The 14,298-nt window shown below is 42.1% G+C and overlaps 1 long non-coding RNA gene across 1 annotated transcript in view; it reads left to right on the top strand.

Annotated features, from left to right (window-relative positions):
• Positions 1-12: 12 nt before the first annotated feature.
• Positions 13-14,298, top strand: part of LOC127574053 (uncharacterized) — a 33,185-nt gene continuing 18,899 nt past the window's right edge. Inside the window, exon 1 of the long non-coding RNA XR_007956858.1 lies at positions 13-37. This is a non-coding gene — a long non-coding RNA (uncharacterized LOC127574053). The remainder of the gene's footprint in view (positions 38-14,298) is intronic.

Genomic DNA, 14,298 nt, shown 5'->3' with positions numbered 1-14,298 from the left:
CCGTCGCAGTGACGTCTCCAACCTCGGGAAAGGAGAGGTGAGAGATCTTTGTAAGCATTTATATTCTCGCGGCTTCGATTGAACCGGCATCACTTTATTTTTGTGTGTGTATTTTACTGAAGAAATAAAACCACCTTCAGAAATGAATTTTGTTTCTCGCCTCCTCTGAAAGCAGAGAAAAAATTGTATCAACAGCTGCTCGTTACGTGGAAGGCAAAGGAGGTCGCTGATTGGCGGCTGGCGTGTCCGGATGTTCGAAGCCATTGTCGGTGGATTCCAGGGGCATTGGGTGACGTTCCGGGGCTCGACACGTACCTGGGTGGCGACATGTGGCTTCCCTCTGGCTACATGTCCCAGGGTCCGGTATTGCCCCGTCGGAGGTGTGGGGCGGTGGGGCTTCTGCCGACGGGTGGGAGAATTTCCATTGGAATTGGCGTCCACCAGCTGGGAAAATAATCAAACGGCGAGGCGGACAAAGGCGTTCTCTGCACCGTCATCAGAAAAGATCCCACTTCTGACTTCCACTCTTTTTTAACCAGGATCGTTAGCTTTTATCACGATAATAAGTAGCAAATATTATAAAAAGTATAAAATAAGCTTAAGTAGTACTTATAGGTAGTAAATAACCTACTGAATATTGAAAGACCTGGATAGAGTGGACATGGAGAGGATATTTCCAGTAGTGGGGGTGTCTCAGACCAGAGGGCACAGCTTCAGAATGGGAGGACGTCCCTTTAGAACAGAGAAGAGGAGGAATTTCATTAGCCAGAGGGTGGTGAATCTGTTGCCACAGACGGCTGTGGAGGCCAAGTTATTGAGTACACTTAAAGGGGAGGTTGCTAGGTTCTTGTTTAGTAAGGGCACCAAAGGTTACAGGGCGAAGGTAGGAGAATGGGGTTGAGAGGGAAAAATAAATCAGCCATGATCAAATGGCAGAGCAGACTCGATGGGCCGAATGGCCTAATTCTTATCCTGTGTCTTAAGGTCTAAATTTGGATAGTTGTTGGTTCCACAAAGTCATGGACGAATACAGCATGGAAACAGGCCCTTTGGCCCCACTCGTCCATGCCAACCAGGGTGCCCACCTACGCTAGTCCCATTGGCTTGCATTTGACCCATATCCCTTTAAACCTTTCCTATCCATGCACTTACCTAAATGTCCCTTAAATCTTGTTACTGTATCTCCCTCAACAACTTTCTCTGGCAGTTTGTTCCACATACCATCTTCTGTGTGAGGAAGAAGTTGCCCCTCTCACCTTAAACCTGTACCCTCTAGTTTTTGGTTCCCTTTCCCTGAGGGAAAAAATCCAAGAGCTTGATCTAAACAAGCTGAAGCAGAGTCTTAAAGGAAGAGAGGGAGCAGTGAGTAAGAAGGTTCAAACAACGCAGAGCCTAAGACCAGCTTGTTGACAGCAAAACGAAAAGATCAAATTGCTCAGACTGGTGATTTTTTTTTCACTTTTGAAGTTTATGAACAATCTTCATTCACTGATTTCCTTATTTTCAGAGTCTTTAGGATGAATTTTCTTTCGACCTCCACCAGCTGACTACCCTGTAAATAAGACATTGAGGCAGATGAACTGTGTTGGGTCACTGCCACTTGACCTGGGGATTCCTGAGAGTTATGCAGCCCAGAAGAGAGCAGGCAGGGGACATGGGCTTCAAACTCATTTTGGGCTTAGTACAAGGTAGATTCCTTGGCCTGTTGGGTGCTCAGTTTCACAAAGCCCTTTGGGAATGTCACCCAATGAAGCCTAGAGTTTAGCACCATGACTACCTTAGAATGGGTTCTGGAAGCAATGCAAAAGATAGCAGCAGCAAATTTATTTAATGAGGTCAAGCCATTTCCTGAAGGGCACCTTAAGACCTTCTACCAGCCCAGTTTTCCACTTGCTTTGATATATTTTCTTTTCATGACCTTGAGACATTCTGAATCATGTTATAAGCAATAAAGTAGTTTACAAATGTAATCCCAGGTACACAATTACTGTAGCATAATGGTTAAGCTACTGGTCTAATAACCAGAGTACTGGAACATTGATTCAGGGACTTGTGTTCCAATCTCACCACATCAGTTGGGGAATTAAAATTTGAGTAAATGAAGCTGGAATTTGGAGAGAAAAAAGCTAGTCTTATTAACGATGACAAGGAAACCACTGCAGTGACATGCCAAAAAAAACAATGTGGTTCGCTGATGTCCTCCTTCAGAGGAGGAAATTGGACAGCCATACCCAGTCCAGCCTATATGTGATTGCAGACCCACCAAATGTGGTTGACTCTTAATTGCCTCCTCAGTTCGAGACACGAGGGATGGACTATAGTGACAGCATTGCCGGTGACATCCACATCCTGTAAATAAATAAAATTGTATTATTGGAAAGATAATAGTCAAATTGTGCATGAGATACATTAATCATAGAGAGCAATGACCATTTAATCTGATTTTAAGGGACATTTATTTGGACACCAAAGAGAATATTAATCAAAAAGAAATAGACCTAAGAAGCTATACAGGATCTCATTTGAATGACACATTTCAGACTGCGTCATACTCCCTCAATACTGATCTGAAATGTCAATCCTTTGCTTGTTGCTCAAGTCTCAGGAGTGGGATTTGATCCCACGCTTTCCAACTCAAATGTGAGATGCTGCGAGTGAGGTAGGGTTGACATTTGTCTCTCAGTAACCTTCAAGATTAGTCATAGAGTCATACAGCATGGAAACAGGCCCTTCGGCCCAACTCATCCATGCTAACTGTGTTGCCCAGCGAGCTAGTCTCATCTGCCTGCGTTTGCCCCATAGCCCTCTAAACCTCTCCTATCCACGTATTTGTCCAGATGTTTTTTAAATGTTGCTAATGTGCCCGCCTCAAGCACTATTTCTGGTAGCTCATTCCAAATACACACCACCCTTTGCATGAAGAAGCTGCTCCTGATGTCCCTTTTAAATCTCTCGCCTCTGATCTTAAACCTATGTCCTCTTGTTTTTAGCACCCCCTCCCTGGGAAAAAGACTATGTGCTTTCACCCTGTCTATGCGCTAATGGTCTTTTATACCTTTATCAAGTCACCCCTCAATCTTCTACGTTCCAGGAATAAAATCCTTGTCTATGCAACCTCTCCTTGTAGCTCAGGCCCCCAACATCCTGGTAAATCTTTTCTGTACTCTTTCTAGTTTAATAACATCTTTGCTATACCAGGGTGACCAAAACTCTACACAGTACTCTCAAGTGTGGCCTCACCAACATCTTATATAACTGCAGCATAACTTCCCAACTCCTGTACTCAATGTCCTGACTGATGAAAACCAGCATGCCAAATGCCTTCTTCACCATCCAGTCCACCTGTGATGCCACTTTCAGCAAACTGGGCACATGCACTCCCAGGTCCCTCTGTTCCATAACACTTCCCAGGGTCCTACCCTGGTTTGATCTCCCAAAATGCTATAGCTCACTTTTATCTGGATTGAAAGCCATTTGCCAATCCTCAGCACACATACCTAGCTGATCAAGATCCCCCTGTAATTTTTCCCACTGTCTACATCACCACCTATTTTGGAAAATCTGCAAACTTACTAATCATGCATTGTACATTCACATCCAAATAATTTATATAAATTACAAACAACAAAGGTCCCAGCACCGACCCCTGTGACACACCACTGGACCCAGGCCTCCAGTCTGAGAAACAACCCTCGACCACCACCCTCTGCTTCCTACCACTGAGCCAATTATGAATCCAATTTGCTATCTCCCCCTGGATCCCATGGGATCTAACCTTCCACACCAGCCTGCCATGAGGGACCTTGTCAAAGGCCTTGCTAAAGTCCATATAGACAACATCCACTGCCCTACCCTCATCTGCTCTTTTGGTTACTTCCTCAAGGAACTCCAAGAGATTTGTTACACATGACTTCCCATGCACAAGCTGTGCTTACTGTCCCGAATCAGACCCTGTCTCCTCAAGTGTTGGTATATCCTGTCTAGACTGTCCTGACCAGCACTTGGGAATGTAGCTATGCATTTTGTTTTTGTTTCTATTTCCAGCGTTGCATGCCACAGGCATGTAGTCTCTCGCAGATTATCCTGCGTCAGGTTATGGTAATGGTTTAGAGCAGGAAGTAGGGGTATTCCTGGAACCTTGTCAGGAACAGTGAAGAGGAGGCCCAGGACACTTACTTTGATATTTTTTGCTGATGTGAATGATTTAGTAAGTGCAATTTAGCCAGATTTTTTTCTGTTTGAGCAAGAGATATGGAAGTCACTATCAGGGTCCGCATTTAATTTCCCACTCTAATTGCCCGGGAGCTCACCACTAAGAGCACTATGCGCTACATTCCTTGTGGGGATTGTATCACACAGTGCTCTGAGTAGTCAGCTCCTGGTTTTTAATCCTGCAGCAATGAAAAAATTGCAATATATTTGCAAAACAGGATGGTGTGTGGCTTAGACGGGAACTTACAGGTACTGTTGTTCCCATGCAGTTGCCGACCCATCCTTTTATGATGTGGAGATAACACATTTGGAAGGCACTGTCAAAGGAGCCTTGCAAAGTTGCTGCTTTGCATCTTGAAGACATGGTGGTAGAAATGGTGGTAGAAAGAGTGAATGCTTAAGGTTTTGAATGTAGTGCCAATCAAGCAGGCTGCTTTGTACTGGATGTTGTCAATCTCCTTGAATGCAATTGGAACTGCCTTCATAAATCAAGTGGACTGTATTCTAATGGTTCCAAGCATATGCTTTATAGTGATGCAAAGACCTAAAGGAGCCTTTGGCTGGTGACAGGTTTCTGTGCATGAGGGAATCGTAGGAGGAATTCCAGATACTTTATCCATTCAACACTTTAGGCTGAAGATTACAAATGCTAAAGATTTATATTTCGCTGTCTTTTGCTGGAGTCTGCCATCACTAAGGATTGGAATGTTCATGGAGATGACTCCTCCTGTTAATTGCTGCTGGGGATCATCTTTCACTACCAGAAGTAACAGGACGTGGTTAAACTGGAAAGAGTCCAGAGGATGTTGCCAGGACTAGCAGGCCTGAGTTATAGGGAGAGGTTGGCCAGGCTAGGTCTTTATTCCTTGGAACGTAGGAGAATGAGGGGCGACCTTACAGAAGTGTTTAAAATTATGAGAGGCATAGATAAGGTGGATGGTTGCAGCCTTATCCCCAGGGTAGGGGAGTCCAAAACTAAGGGTCATAGGTTTAAGGTGAGAGGGGAAAGATTTAAAAGGGACCTGAGGGGCAACTTTTTCACGCAGAGGGTGGTGAGTATATGGAACAAGCTGCCAGAGGAAATGGTTGCGGCAGGTACAATAATATCATTTAAGAAGCACTTGGGTAGGTACATGGAGGGGCGGGGCTTGGAGGGATATGAGCTGAACACAGGAAATTGGGACTAGCTGGGTGGGCACCGTGGTTGGCATGGACTCGTTGGGCTGAAGGGCCTGTATCCGTGCTGTATTACTCTGTGACTGCAGTGCTTTGCTGTGATTCATGCCTTTGTTTTATGGGTGGGGAACTGCTGTGGTTATATTGCCAAACCAATAATCCCCAAGCTTTGACAAATGATGCAAGAACATGAGTTCACATTCCACACTGGCAGCTGGGAAGTTTAAATTCAGTTAATTAAGTGAATATGGAATAAAATATATTATCATTAATGTTGACCATTACCATTGGCTGAAAAGGGGCTTGACTAGCCAGTGAAATAGCTTTTCCAATTTTGGCATGTCACCAGATGTTAATTAAAAGATCTTCATGCTGTTTGTGCTGACTTTCTTTTGTTGAATGTGGCCCTGAGGTTGTTTCAGGTTGGTCTTTTGGTTTTAATTCTGCATTGTGCCGTAGTGGTTCATTACAAGTGGTGTGCTGGATGTTTTAAAGGCTATTCTTATCGGTCTGGAAAGACCATACTTCCTCTTCCCCTTTCCAGATCCTCTCACTACTCCATGATGAAATCCCGAGGGTAGAGATAATCACACTATTTCCAATTATAAGCCACCATCTTCAGTTCCCTGTCCCATTTATTGCCACTTTTTACACCCACCAAGTATTGGGAGGTGAAGGCAAACAAGGCTGCAGATGCTGGAATCTGGAATAAAAAAAGCAGAATGCTGGAAGAAGAACTTAGCAGGTCAAACAGCATCTGCGGAGGCAAAAGGTGTGAGCTGGCGTTTCGGGTTGAGACCCTGCATCAAGACTGAGAGGGAAGAGGAGAGATTGCTAGTTTACAGCAGTACGAGGGGAGGTAGGATAGAGGCTGGTAAGTGATGGGTGCAACCAGATGGGGAGGAGGAGGACGGGCAGGAGGATGATGGGCAGATGGAACCAGAAAATGGAGGGGGGGGGGGGTGTGGTGGTGAGGTGTACAAAGGGAGAAGAAAACTAGATGCATGGGTGTAAAGAGAACACCAGGGGTGCGGGTTACCTGAAATTGGGTTGCAAGCTACCCAAACAGAATATGAGATGTTGTCCTTCCAGTTTGCATTTGGCCTCTCCGTAGCAATGGAGAAGGAGGACAGACAGCTCCGTGTGGGAGTGGAAAGCAGGGTTAAAATGTCATGCGACTGGAAGTGCACGATGGCCATTGCGAACAGAGCACAGGTGCTCAGCAAACCAGTTGCCTCGTCTACGCTTGGTTTCACCAGTATAGAGGAGGCTACATCATAAGCACTGAATGAGGTAGACCCGCTTGAAAGAGGTGCAAGTGAACCTCTGCCTCACCTGGAAGGGCTGTTTAGGTCCCTGGATGGTGGTGAGCGAGGAGGAGGAGGAGGAGGTGAACAACTCCTCTATTGCAGGGGAAAGTGCAGGGCGATGGGGAGGGATGAGAGCACCAGGGAGTTATGAACAGAGTGATCCCTGCAAAAAGATGGAGACAGGGTAAGATGTGACTGGTGGCAGGATCACATGAAGCTGGTGGAAATGGAGGAAGCTGGTGGAGTGAAAGCTGAGGACCAAGGGAACTCTATTGCATTAGGAGCTAATAGTCGATTTTCCTCTGCAGTTGAAGCTATCAGCTCAGTAATTGAAATCTCCAATTCCTCCTCAGCTATCTTCCCTTGATTCCACTACACTTTGTAGTTTGTCTCCCTATCTTCATCAGATTATCTTTAGGAGCTCCTTCTTTTACTCCCTCAGCTACCCTCCTGATCTAGCTCCTCATATCATATATCATAGTGTTTGGTAACATTTCCAAGTGATATGCAAACCTGTTGTTTCTCATTTTCTGCCATTGTCCATTAAAAATTCCTCATTGGGCTAGTTCATCATTTCCAACATGTTCACCATCTTCAAAATCTCTTCTTGTCCAAGTATCCCAAATGTGATATCATCATGCCCATCTTTCCCAGACTCTTTTTAAAATCCCTTCTTAATTCTGATAAAAGGTTATTGACCTGAAACATTAACTGTTTCTCTCTCCACAAATGCTGTTGAATATCTCCATCATTTTCAGATTTTATTTTAGATTTCCAACTAGTGCATTTTTTTTGCTTTTCAATTTCCCTTTAAATTTGGTATTTTTATACAATTTAAATAGCAACTTATTTTGCAAAATTTTCATATAATCTCTGTTTACTCAACAACTTTCGGTATGGCCCATCGTTCTGTGTTCCTCCAACTATACTCTTGTATGGAAGATAGTTGCAACCTTGACTCATCGTGGTTTGACTCCAACCTGCTCCAGTATAACCACAACATATTCTGTCAATACTTCTTACCTCTACAACATGTTCTGAGATTACATCATTGGACCCTTTTTGCCAAAATCCTTTTCAACAACATTATCCATAAGGCCACACATTGGGTGATAAAATACAACTGTTGGAGTCTTGCTACCATTGATATGCCTGATCTTGCGCCAACAAAATATGGGCATGATTGAAACCTTATTCAGCTTCCCCTGACAATTCCACAAGTTACTGTCTGATCACCTTCTCCTTGCACAAACCAAATCTGATGATTCGTAATTTTGTGTCCCATTTAATCTTGACTGCAGCTGTTTGTTTTTCTAAACCCCACAGCACATCCATTACCAAACCTGCATGTTTCCACTTCTATAAAGATGCCTTTGTCTCCTTGCTAGCCTGAACCCTGTTGAGACTCATCCATGCCCATACTACTTCAACTTGATTTCTCCACAGTCTCTCCTTGATGGTGTTCCAAGCTCCAACCCACACAAAGAGCAATTCATCCAAATCTCTGTTGCTCTTCACTATCCCACGCCAAGCCCCATTTCTTAGAAACTTCATGTGGCATTAATTTTAAATCCTCATTCTCATTAGACTTTGCTTTTCGACCTTACCTCTGCTGCAACCATGGACAGATGGAAGTATAATGGCAGAATCTAGGACTTCGAAATAATTTACATCTATGCAACATTATCCACATGTCCTTCCACCACTAATGCCACTTCGTCTGAGCAGGAGGAGAGGGAGTAGAATTTGTCTTTGGGTCTTAGCATTAAATGCACATGAAAGTATTGGCTGTCAATTGTGCTGACTTCCCTACATACCCTTCCATTTTGAAATCTGTGCAGAGTTGAATAAAACTAGCAGTCAATATCTTAACAAAGGTTTAGAAATTGCAACTAAAAACAAATTTCTCTCCTTAGGTCTTGAATCCCCAATGTGCAATACCAAGGAATCTATTGATATAATAGATAATTCCAAAATATTGCATCTAATACAGTTTAACTTTCCTATGTTCCTGAACATCATCAAAAGACTAACATAATTTCTAATTTCAGTTCTTGAAATATCACCACAGCACAAATGACGTTTGATGTCAATAATAACCCACAAGAAGCTTCAGAGATAAACTGAGTGAGTTCATGTTAGCATGTAAAAAAACTTCTTTGTGAAAAGGGAACTGAGTATATTTTTCATAGTAAGTGAAAATGAACAAAAAAAAACCTGCAAACACTGGAAATCTGAAATAGAACATTACAGCACTGGACAGGCCATTTGGCTCATGATGTTGTGCCGATCTTGATGCCAATTTATACTAAATATCCTCTTCCTGTGTATCATCCGTATCCTCCATTCCCTTCATATTCATGTGTCTATCTCAAAGCCTCTTAAACTCCACCAAACCACCTGCTTCCGCTACTACCCCTGGTAAACCATTCCAGGCACCTACCACTCTCTGCGTAAAAAAAATTGCCCTTCACGTCACCTTTAAACTTCCTACCTCCAACCTTAAAAGCATGTCCTCTGGTGTTTGACATTTCTACCCTGGGGAAAAGATTCTGACTGTCTACCCCATCTATGCCTCTCATAATTTTAAAAAGCTCTACCAGGTCTCCCCTCAGCCTCCAGCGCTCGAGGGAGAATAACCTAAGTTTGTCCAACCTTTCCTTATAGCTCATACCCTCTAATCCAAGCAGCATCCTGATAAACCTCTTCTGCACCCTCTCCACAGACTCCACATCCTTCCTATAATGGGGCAACCAGAACTGCATGCAATACTCCAAGTACGATCTGACTTAAGTTGTATATAGCTGCAGCATGACTTTCTTACTCTTATACTCAACACCCCTACCAATGAAGGCAAGCATGCCATACACCTTCTTTACCACCTTATCCATTTGTGTGGACACTTTCAGTGAACTATAGACCTGGACCATAAGTTCCCTCTGTACCTCAATGCTATTAAGGGGCCTACCATTAACTGTATACTATCTCCTTTCATTTGACATCCCAAAGTGCAACACCTCACACTTGCCCAGATTAAACTCCATCTGCCTCTTCTCTCCCCATATCTGTAACTGACCTATATCCCGCTGTATTCTCTGATAGTCCTTTACACTGTCCACAACTGCACCAACCTGCACCAATCTGCAAACTTACTAATCCACCCATCTACATTTTCATCCAAATCATTGATATATATCACAAACAACCTTGTGGAACACCACTGGTCACGGACCTCCAGCCAGAATAACAGCCTTCCACCCCTACTCTGTCTTCTATGGGCAAGCCAGTTCTGAATCCAAACTTGCAATTCACCCTGGATCCCATGCATCTTTGTCTTCTTAATCAAACTACCAAGAAGGGACCTTATCAAATGCCTTACTAAAGTCCACGTAGATAATGTCCACTGCCTTACCCTCATCAAGCTCCTTTGAAATAAAAACTGCAAGTACTGGAAACACTCAGCAAGTCAGGCAGCATCTGTGGAAAGAGAAACAGTCAATGTATCAGGTCTGAGATCCTTGGTCAGAACTGGGAAAGAGAGAAAACAAGTTGGTTTTCAGTGGCTGAGAAGGTGGGAAGGAGGCAGAGATCAATGAAACTAAAGGAATGCCTCTGATAGGGTGAGACTAAATGACTTAATGTAGCCTTTAGATGTCTATTATGCTTCTTTGTGTTATGTGTTGCTAATGGAAGGTTGGGGGATATTTCCCTCCAGCCAGTCTATACTAATGGAAAGAAAAACTGAGTCAAAATGATGACATCAGAAATAGCCAGTTCTGATGCTGACAGAAAGAAAGAATTATATGAAAACAGATAATGCTGAAAAAACACAGTTGGTCAGCAGCATATGTGGAAAGAGAAACAGTTAATGTTTCAGGTCCTAGACCCTTCATCAGAAAATAAGAGAGTTGCATAAAAGTTGGAGAATTTAACGTTGAGTCCAAAAGGCTGCAACTTGTCCAGCAGGAAAATTGTGTGCTGTTCCTCAGGCTTGCATTGGGCCTTGTAACAGTGCAGAAAGCAACAGACAGATAGATCAGAGTGGTAGTAGGATGGGAATAAAAGTGAAAGCAACAAGAAGCTCGGGGGTCACTCTTGCAAATTGAATGCAGGTGCTCTGCAAAGCAATCACTAGATCTGCATTTGGTTTCTCTAATGTAGAAGAGACCACATTGGAACACAGATTTCAGTTCACTGGATATTTTTCACAGTGTTAGTTTTGATCTCAACTGTTGATAAGTTATGGATATGTGAGGTGTGAAGAGGCGAGGGGGCAGGAGAAAATAACTGGATATGAACAAGAACAATTTGTCATTCTGAGTTCTTCCAACTTTTACAAAAAACCCCAAGGGTATAAACCTTCTCATGATTCATTGATCTCCTGATCTATATTGTCAATTGTGCCTTCAGCCCACTAGAATTTATACTGTGGAAACCCCTTCCTAGTCTCCTTTGCAATGATCCTTCCCATTCCTCTTGTTTGGCCTACGTCTTTGACCAACCTTAGACGATGGGTCAGCGTTCACTTTTTTTCCTGTGAGTCTCTATTAAGAAACTTCTTATTTCATGTCAAAGGCCAAGAAAATAATATTGTGTGTCAATCAGAAAAATACATTTACAAAGGAGTACTTCTTGGAAAGACTCCAAAATTAGAGGAACTATCTTTCTAGCTCACTTGATAAGTGTAATTTATAATCCTTAATGAGTTAGATCCTTAACATGGAGGACGTCAGCTGATATCTGTGGGGTGGTAGTAGAAGTTTGATAATTTGTTTCAGCAAACATCGACCAGGAAAGAAGTTGTTAGATTTGATTGTTGATGTTCACACAACCTCATTTTGATGTTTTTTTATGGATCCTCACGAGTCTCTTATATGTGTTTAGTACAGACTTCAATTTAACCATTGGTACAGACAACAAGAACAGTCATTGGCATTTTAAGACAGAGATTCTGATACAGAATGAATTCAGATGGGCAACATGGGAGCAGTTACTGCTTCTATATTGGGTGTAAACAATAACCATAAGGAAATTTGATGGGACACACATTGACATAAGAGCAGGAAAGGGGGTAGTTGACTCCTGGGAGGGGTGTGGAAATGTCAACACCACATCCCAGTCAATCTAACATCATTATCTCTATTCTAGGTGACATTTTTCTCATGTGTTATATACTGTACTCTAGTTATCAATTTCTTTCACAACACTCAATACCAGCATTGACATATAATATAGTTACAGTTATTCTGATTTATCTTGTGTGTAAACATTATTCAAATTATCTCTATCTGGGCAAATGACCGGGAAGGCCATAATCAAATAAGGTAAAGACAAGAAACAAGAATAATCATTAACTGTCCCTGTCTTGTGGTGAATTACCTCCTTTCAGCTTGGCTGGCATTAGGACCACTAAGAAAATGTTAAATTATCTACTGCATTCCTCAGATCTTTGCCATACAGGTGGTCAGGGATATGGCACAAGGTAACATCAATTGAAGAATAGCACCTTCAATTTTTTTTTCTTCTTCAATGTCACACTTTTGTAACATAACCAAATTATGTTATTAAATTCTGAAATGGGTAAAGTAGTGTGTGCATTTCTGGTGACCGCACTATGTGGAGTTCCGGTCACCACACTGTAGAAGGGATGTGATTGCAGAGGAGATTCACTAGGATGTTGCATGGGGTGGAGAATTTCAGCTGTGAGGAGAAACTCAATAGGCTGGGTTTGTTTTCCCTAAAGTGGAGGAGGCTGATGAGCGACCTGATGGAGTCAAAGTTGAGTTTATTGTCATATGCACAAGTACATGTATGCACAGGTACAATGAAAAACTTACTTGCAGCAGCATCACAGGCACATAGAATCATATAAGCAGCATTCACAAGAAAAACATATTTTAAACATAAATTATACACAATTTTTACAAGAAAGACCACAAATAGAACAAAAAAAAGGTATGTTTCTTCGTAGAAGAGCTGTCTAAAACTAGAGAGCATAGGTTTAAAGTAAGAAGTGTGAGGTTTAGAGGGAATCTGAGGAAGAATTTTTTCACCCAGAAGATGGTTGGAATCTGGAACACACTGACTGAGGCGGTGGTGGAAGCAGAGACTCTCACAACATTTAAGAAGTATCCAGACAAGCACTTGAATCACCAATGCAAAGAAAGTTACGGGCCAAATGCTAGAAAATTGGATTAGTACGGATGGGTATTTGATGGGTCAGTATGGGGAAAAGTGGGCCGGAGAGCCTGTTTCTATGCTGTATGACCCTATGACTAGGTTGTGAGTAGAGGCAAGTATATCACCAATGGAGCCAAGCTGCCATTTAAAACTATGAATTAGAGAGAGAACCAAATTCAGAGAACCATAAACACAAAGGGTGTCATGTTGCCTTTTGTGCTTTTGTGAGCCTCACCATCTCTCTCCATCTCTGCACCACTTGACCTGCTTATCTAATCTCCCCCTAAAGAGACTGTAAGAGGACAGTGGCTCATGAGAGACCAGAAGTTAGGCTAACCAAGTTTAGCTGAAGTGCATGTGACTGTGACGTAAATGTTGACCTTTTATCTCTATTCTAATTTGTTTCTGAACATGTTTCATTTTAACTCATTATTTCTAGGAACTTAACTTAGCTTTTACTTGTAGTTTTTTACTTCATCCCTTAACTATGAACTAGCTTGATGTGTTAATAGATAAGAAACAGGTTACAAAAACTTCTGAGTGGCTTTCAAAAAGGAATTGGATAAGAAATTGCATTGCTGCAGAAAAAGTCGAAATGGGACCAACTGGATTTGTTCTTAGAAAATGTCTTCATTGGACAAATGGCCTCTTCCTGTGCTGACTTGACTCAATGATTCACCTGAAGTTAAGGTGTTTAAGATTTGGCTTCAGTTGGAGTCAGTGTTGGATGGCGTTACACCAGAGCTCTTTTTATAAGATGAATATTTGCATCAGCTGGTTAGAGGAGGTTGATTCTTGTGAGGGTTTGGTGTTAGTGGTTCAGTGAAGCTCAGTGTCTGGAAAGGGAAAGAGTTCACATATTTTTTAGGCAGTCAAACAATTTCCAAGGCAAGAGAAGATAATCCTGAGGAGATTGTCAAAAATAACTTCAGTGTCCTTAAAGGAAAATCAATAGAGCTCTGGGTTAAACATTAAACCATCATGGCAGGAGTATTGTGGGAGGTTTTAATTTGCATATGGACTGGAAAAATGACTTTTCTAATTCCCATGTAAATTGAAATCTCCCACGATACTTCTCCCATGATTGTCTAACTTTTAACCCAAAATTAGCCAAGATGAGGAGCTCAGAGAATGTCAATGGAATGTTATAGACAAGTATTTTTTGAACCAACTGGGCTATACTAGATCTGATATTGTGCAAAATGACAGGATTAATTGATAACCACATAGGTAGCAGCAATCATAACATGTTTAGATTTCACATTATTTAGTTTGAAAGAGAGAAGAATGGGTTTGAGACCAATAGTTTTAAACTTAATTAAAGGCGGGCTGCCCCCAGAACACTACACAAAAGATGTATTTCACTGTGTGTTTCGATGTACATGTGACTAATAAAGATATCTTATCTCTTATTATGAGA

This window comes from Pristis pectinata, chromosome 1 (assembly GCF_009764475.1).
Source record: "Pristis pectinata isolate sPriPec2 chromosome 1, sPriPec2.1.pri, whole genome shotgun sequence".
Lineage (NCBI taxonomy): Eukaryota > Metazoa > Chordata > Chondrichthyes > Rhinopristiformes > Pristidae > Pristis > Pristis pectinata.
Note: the sequence above shows the minus strand (reverse complement) of the source record. Positions and strands in the feature narration are given on the sequence as shown.